Source organism: Dermacentor silvarum, chromosome 3 (genome assembly GCF_013339745.2).
Source record: "Dermacentor silvarum isolate Dsil-2018 chromosome 3, BIME_Dsil_1.4, whole genome shotgun sequence".
Classification (NCBI taxonomy): Eukaryota; Metazoa; Arthropoda; class Arachnida; order Ixodida; family Ixodidae; genus Dermacentor; species Dermacentor silvarum.
In genome coordinates this window covers 208,607,603-208,615,754 of record NC_051156.1, presented here as the reverse complement: position 1 = coordinate 208,615,754, position 8,152 = coordinate 208,607,603, and positions in this window count along the sequence as shown.

Below are 8,152 nucleotides of genomic sequence, written 5' to 3'. Positions count from 1 at the left end.
CATTTGGTCTCTCTCTCTCTCTCTCTCTCTCTCTCGTGCGAGCATGTCGCAAGTTTGAAACGGTGCTATCGCGCCGCGGTTCCGCCACATTGTATCGCATGCACGCTGCTGTAGAAACGGTGTCTGGGATGTAAATAATGGGTTCTGTGCACAGAAAGGCTACGAACACGTGTGAAGGTGCAGCGTGCGAAAGTGTCGCCCGGCCACATCGAATGGCGTGCGAAATCCTTTTGCGGCGCATGCGAGTCCTCAAAGCCAGCGGTATACAGGGAACAGCTATAGGGGAGGAAGGGGAAATGAATCTCAACGTCCGGAGCGCTCGTGGAATTTGAGCCAGATGGAGCCTACCGTGCCGTGCGAGTTTTGCTCGGCGGGCGTTACAGTTATGAGCATTCATATTTGTGCTGGCAGAACTTGGCTGCTGAACCACGAACGATGGCGCTTTTGCCAATGCTGCACTCCCATTAAGTGACTCGTCAATGTAAAATGTGGTAAAAATCACATAAAACGGGGGGGATCATGCCCAGCGAGCGAGTCGTCCCGTGCGGTCCTTGAGCGAGGATAGCCAGCAGAGAGCGTGGTGATCAATGATGACGCAGAATGGGCGTCCGTACAAGTATGGACGAGGCTAGATAGATAGATAGATAGATAGATAGATAGATAGATAGATAGATAGATAGATAGATAGATAGATAGATAGATAGATAGATAGATAGATAGATAGATAGATAGATAGATAGATAGATAGATAGATAGATAGATAGATAGATAGATAGATAGATAGATAGATAGATAGATAGATAGATAGATAGATAGATAGATAGATAGATAGATAGACAGACAGACAGACAGACAGACAGACAGACAGACAGACAGACAGACAGACAGACAGACAGACAGACAGACAGACAGACAGACAGACAGACAGACAGACAGACAGACAGACAGACAGACAGACAGACAGACAGACAGACAGACAGACAGACAGACAGACAGACAGACAGACAGACAGACAGAAGACAGACAGACAGGACAGACAGACAGACAGCAAGACAGACAGACAGACAGACAGAAGGACAGACAGACAGAAGACAGACAGACAGACAGACAGAAGACAGACAGACAGACAGACAGACAGACAGACGACAGACAGCAGACAGACAGACAGGACAGACAGACAGACAGACAGACAGACAGACAGCCAGACAGATCTATCTATCTATCTATCTAGGACAGATAGATAGATAGATAGATAGATAGCTAGATAGATAGATAGATAGATAGATAGATAGATAGATAGATAGATAGATAGATAGATAGATAGATAGATAGATAGATAGATAGATAGATAGATAGATAGATAGATAGATAGATAGATAGGTAGATAGATTAAAAAGAGCACAGGACGGTTACTATGATTGAGTAACGCGAATGTTTAAGCGCTACCTGTGGTGTGGGCCACGCGTTTTCACTCCCGGTCTCGAGCTCGCCGAATCCGGGTTTGACAGCCCTGCTTATTTCATTACATTTTATAAAACGTTTCGACGGAAACACATCTGACGAGGGAGAAACATTATCAAACACTCGCCAAGAACATAATAAAAAGACAAAAACAAATTGCGTTTCGGGGCCCGTACATGCCACGTCCCCTTGTTCACAATGACAGCAGACGCAAGAATCGATTCGGAAATTAGCATTCTCAGGATACTTCACGCTTTTTCCCGATGTCTATCCATCTGTTTGTCTGACTCTCTATGTCTCTCACCATTTTCCCGCCAACTTGGGTCATTTGGACTAATGGGTCGAGCATAGGGGCTGCTATGGTGAAGGAACCGGGATCGAAACCAACCACCGGACAAACATGGGTCCCCGGATATGTGACATTGGGTAAGTGCCGCTCTTGAATGACAAAAAAAATGATTAAACATTTATCCGGTATATAGAGCGGAATGGAACCTGCGTCATATATTTCAGACAGTCTTGTCTCAACATACATTTCCACACGCGCCATGCGCGAAATTCGTGGCTGCGCAGGTAGATGGCGCAGCGTGTACAGATAGAAGCGCGAAAGAGGAACATCGATGCATACACGCATCATACATGACGCGTCTCTGCGGCGGCAATACGGTGTATTGCTACATTGCTTCAATGATAATCACATTAAAGTCGACATTCATCGGGAGATGGGTTGTATCATAAAACTTTGTGTTGTTGTTGTTGTTGTTGTTGTTGCATTTTACCTTCCTCAGTGTGTTTCTGTACAGTATGTTTCTGCAGTGGCCACGTGCGACCTCATGCGCAGCAGCAGAGCGCCATAGCTTGATAGTTATACCGCAGCAGATTTCTTTTATAGCGACAGTTTCAGCCGTTCGTCCAGACGTTGAGTCACGGTGTTGGTAGACAGCACAAGCTGTCAGATAAAGTCGGAAGTTATACGATTGCGATATCAAAGTAAATGTCGACTTCAGTTGTGGTTTTCAATAAATCGACCACTGTTTTGAAATTTTGTTATGCGCAGTTATTTTGCTCAGGGCGAGAGTTATGCGCCCAGCGAGAGTAAAAAAAATGTTCGCCGCTGTGTTTTATCAGCGCTACGTCGGTTCACATGCAGGGGCGGATCCAGGTTTTTTCTGAGGGGGGGGGGGGGGGGGGGGGGGTCAGCTTCCGTCACTGATGATGATGATGATGATGATTGTAGCCTTGCTTATTTACCGAAATTCACCGTTTCTGCTCACGACAAACCCGCGTTTTATACGGCTAGAGCAACACCTGTAGCCCGCCGTGGTGGCTCAGTCAACGTTCAGGCGTTGCGCTGCTGAGCACGACATCGCGGGATCGAATCCCGGCTGCGGCGGCCGCATTTCGATGGAGGCGAAATGCAAAAACGCCCGCGTGCTTGCGTTGTAATGCACGTTAAAGAAACCCATGTGGTCAAAATTAATCCGGAGCCTTCCACTATGGCGCGCCTCACAATCAGAACTGGTTTTGGCACGTGAAACCCCAGAAAGAGGAAGAAGACCTGTAGCGAAGCCAGGTATCGGTTTCTCCGAGGCCATAGGAAAAGAACGTTACCGAATACAGCCATGTGCATATCGGCTGTGCCGGATAACCAAGTTTTATGGTTTTCTTAAAATTAGGCACTGGGAGGCACGCGAAGACCACCGGTACAATTAAGTTATGTGGCCAGGGGGGAACAAAGTGAGATGATAATTATCGCTGTGAGCAGTCCAATTAACTAAAATTGAACAATTATTTTTTGTCGACTGCAGTAAGTGTGTATGTTTGTATTGAAAACTTAGAGGCAGTCGTGTTTCTACACGGTATCAGTCGGAAGAATTATTCTAGCGCGTCCGTGCTCCGAGATATCCGACTCCAAATTTCAATTGTCGTACTGTGCAGAATTATCGAGTCGACGCAAGAGCGGTTTATGCTTTGTGTTGCTGTGGAAGGGAGGCATTTTGAACATTTTTAGGGCATTCACATCTTGATGGGTGAAGTGTTGTCATGAGATTTGTGCATGACAACAACAAACTAAAAGCAGCAGTATGAAATATTCGTTAGCATAGCTATAAAAAGGTTTCTGCTGTTTATGGTGCAGTTGTTGCTCATGATTTCAATAAAACTTACCATACTTGGAAATCAGCAGTCACTTTATTTGCGTAGCCCAGGCAAGGACCACGCCCGGTCGTCTAGTCACCATTACGCACACGCACTGCCCTCCGGCTTCTCCGCTCGCGCCATTATCTCGGCATGGCAGCTGCCGCCATCTTTACAGGCTGCGCGGTCGCGTGTTACGACGGCGGTTACGGGTTCTTCGATTTTTTTTTTTTTTTTCATTTCGCCAGCCGTGAGGGGAAGGGGGACAGTTATTATCTTTGCCAATGCCTCCGCCCCATTGTCAGACACAACGCCTCACGCAAAAGCCGCGTCACATCAGGGAGGAGCTTTGCGCCGATCCTCACTCTCTTGCAAGTTGCATGCGTAATCGTGCGACCCACAATTAAAATATGGAGTTGGATATCTCGGAGCACAGACATGCTAGAAGAATTCTTCCAAGTGAAACTGTGTAGAAACACGACTGCCTCTAACTTTTGAATACAAACATACACACTTACTGCAGTCAATAAAAAGTTAATTATTCAATTTTAGTTAATTCGGCTGCTAACAGCAATAATTATCATCTCACTTTGTGTCCCCCTGGCCACATAACTTATTTGGGCAGGTGGTCTTCCCATGCCTCCCAGTGCCTAATTTTAAGAAAACCATAAAGCTTAATTTTGAACACCCCGTATATCTAGTCTGTATTGTTTCTTAAAATAAAATTTGGGATGATCTGTTGCAGGTTGGTTATAAATTCGTAAGCACGCGTCCGTTTTTGGAGTTCTATTGGGACAACTTGATTTCCATAAGAAGATCCTTGTGTTCGGCTGAGACACCTTCGTTTGCTTTGGAGGACTAACTCCCCTATTCTCAAACAGCCCTCGACTCGAAGCTCTTCCTCTACTCCACTTTGTTGAGCACAGCGCCGCCTCTCGACTGATAAAGACGCGACAATTTTAAAGAATTCCCGTGAATGATCGTGAAGCTCAGTGACCACTTCTTTGGAGAGATGGCGGTGCTATCTTTCCTCTTGAGTCGAGGTGTTGTGTTGACTAGAGGAACGTTCTTGAATACGGGCGTAACGCCCCGCTCCAACGCGGCAACCACTACGCTGGGTGTTTACGATATGCGAATCACCGCGTATGAAGACTCACGCTGGGTGTTTACGATATGCGAATCACCGCGTATGAAGACTCACGACGCCACCTACAAGAAGAACGATGTGGCGTGTTAGCCGAGAGCGCAAGCCAGCGTCTTCATGTTTTGTTTCCCACTCGATGTCATCCTTTTACAAAAAGTGCGCATCTGCTCCCGTTTCTCTATCCACGCGACGCCATCCTAGACCCGCGCGCTGGCGTTGGCCGCTGACGTCACGCTCCCGCGAGAACGCTTCGCCCCGCTCCGCGAGAACGCCCACTCAGATAAAAGGATCCGGCGGGTTTGATCCTCCTATGCTTAATGTACGACAATAAAACTGCGAAGTTACAATGAAAAACTTGTAGCGTACGAACGGTACTGTGCTCGTGCTGGATATTGTCAACGTGTAACTGTGATCACAGTTTTAAAAAGTTGCCTATGCGTAGTTCTTAGTTTAGCTGTTAGTTGTTATTATTGATATATAAACACTTCAGCGAGAGATCTCTTTCATTAAGCAGTTTGGTCGCGGAACCGATGACATCCAATGAGGCAACCGTTGACACCCCGAGGGGGAACTAAGTTAATCAGGTGCGAAGGCGCTCGCGCGCACATCGGCGTGCTTGGCAAAAGGCACGTCCCCTCGTTCATTCGACGCCACCGACGGGACGAGTCAGGCACGGCCGGCGCCAGGAGGTCCAAGGTGTTCATGAGAAAAATTAACTACGGCAACTTCGGGACACCACACTCCTACGGAATACAACTAAGCTTGTGAGCGAGCTAGCTAGCTTTACTTCTACATGGCTGATACCACTGGTACTCGCGAAAAATACTTTTGAAGAATGCTGGTGGCCATATTTTTTTTTTGCGACAGGGCCATCCCCCTGTCAGCGAGGGGGCGATGCAGAAATCTGAGGGGGGGGGGGGGGGGGGGGGGGGGGTCAGGACATCCGGACATCCCCCCTGGATCCGCGCCTGTTCACATGTTAGTGCGGCGTGAGAAACTACGTTACCCCACTTGTCTGTACCAAAGAAGAACAGTGCACATTAATTCGTTTTAGACGAGCCACGGAGAACGAATTACCACGCACTGTTATTATTTGGGGCAAATATCGTTTTTCTCACCCCATTTTGAAGCGAACCGACATCCAAACTCATAAAGCAGTGAGTGGAAAGAAAGAGATCCCGCATAGGAGGGGCTTAGCAATGCGGGAAACAATTCCTTTCTCTTTTTTTAAGACAGAAGATGTGCGGATAATTTCTTTATCGTATCTTATCTAACCATTGGGAGCACATCGAGCCTTAGCCTGCCACTTCGGCGACGTCTCATGTGCGCAGTCGCCACTAAAATCGCATCGTGCACGTGAAACAGGCAGGCACTGCACACAATTTTAGAGCGCAGCTCTTAGTCGCCCGTTCCTGCGTTGAGCGTCGGCGTAACCGAGCGAACGAGCACGGCGAAGGATGAAAGGGAAACGCAGAACGCAGCGGGGAATGAAAGACGGCGAGAGCGAAGAGAGCGCGAAGAGGAAAGCGGAGGAGGAGAGTATGGCGAAAGAGTGAGGGGGAAAACGGAGTGCCGGCGGCGACGAGTGCGGAAACAAAGCGCTGGCATGGGCATGGCACGCACTGCGCATGCGCTATTCGCCTGCGCCGCCGCCACTAGAGCATACACTCTGCGCGAGCTACGCGTTCCCGAGTTCAAGTTTTCTTTCTTGAACAATGAGCGACGCAACCGGTGCAAATGCTTCGTCTGCCACTGCTGCTAAACGAGCTGCCCGAGCAAAGGCTCAGCGCCGCCGCAGAGAGGACCCTGTCGTTCAGAATCAAATTATTCGCCACAATATATCGCGAATTCAACACAACCTAAACAGCTGCGCTCAAGTTTCGCATTAGAGAGTATCGTAATCATCGGTTAATTTTTTTCGCGTTCGGAGTACTCAACTCTCCTGTGATATCGATCGCAAGGTGTAGAAGGCGAACAAATGACAACAGATCGCCAAGCACATCATCATGACCCCTACCAGCTTTTTTTTTTTTTTTCCAAGAACGTCCAGATGTTCAATGACGCGGAGCCATACATGTATAGGTTTTTCAGAACTGACATCATGCACAAATAAATTAACTCAAAAAGTCACACATTCCTAGAACTAGTAAACAACCCCAACAAAATTATTGTGCTTTCCAAGGCAGTAGGCACGAACAAATTTGGATGCTAACAAACATGGGTAATCTGAGTAAAGGTTCCAGCACCTTACACATTGCTTTGAAAATGAATACCCAGGTTTAGGGGCACAGGACCTGCTGCAATCCTAGCCCCTCCCAAATTAATACCAGCTACGCCCCTGCTCTCAGGCTGCGATAAGACCCTCCGGTGCACGGCACCGCAAACGAAAAGGTGCAGGTGGTGCCAGTTATGGTGTGCCGGGCTGCACCCACTCACTGCAAGGTTCACGGGTGTACTGCACCGCGGCGGCAGCTTGCTTTGCCTCCCGTGCACTCGAGCATGGGGGTACAGGGTGCACCATTGTACCTCTGGGAATTGAAGGCTTAGGTAAGGTGCACCGTTAATAGGTGCAGAAGGTGCAGAAAAACTTGGCTGAATCGAATAAACCTATTAGGTTTGTTCAATTCAGAAAAGGTGCATGCGCTCAATTTCGACCCCCCTTATCCGTTTTACCTTGCCAAGTGGCAACTGGCAAGCAGGGGAATTAAATACGGCTCTTAGTAGTACAGATGTGAGCAGCCTTGTCTAGAACGCGGGAACTGCGGCTGAAGGTGGCTTCCGGTGCTTTCCGGAGCCACCGGAGCGTTAGACTTCGCTGGCTGGCTAAGAGCCCCGGAAGCCGCCGTTCCCGCTTTCTAGACAAGTCTGCTCACTTCTGTACAACCTTCTGACATAGTACTCACTTACCTTATGAGCAAAAAGTTGAAAAGCAAGGTAGCCGTAGCTTACCGACAAAATGATGACTTGAGTTTAACGCCAGGAAACAGCTGACTCCGTGATTCATGCACCAACTTGGCACAGTGTTGCCACATTCAAAACATTACGGCTATGGCGTGGCGCCCTCTCGTGAGTGACGTCACGGCGAGGACTCCGCTTGCTCGGCTGCCGCGCATGCTCGGGGTGCTGGTGGCTCGATCCGTACTTGTTGAAGGATGTTTCGGCTTCTTTCTGCTGTCGTGCCTGAACCGCAGTTTCTTCTTCGAAACCGCGGGAGCCGTGAAAACGTGCGGCTTGGATATCGCAAGCTATGTAGCGTTGAAGGGGTCTATTGGTTTTGCAATGCATATATCCGCCGTGTCTGTCCATAAATTTTGCGTAAAAAGAATGTCTGGAAATTCAACACGCGAAGTTATGTATGATGCTCCGCTAAACACTTACCATTCCCTTAGTACTTATAGCTACGAGAAACAT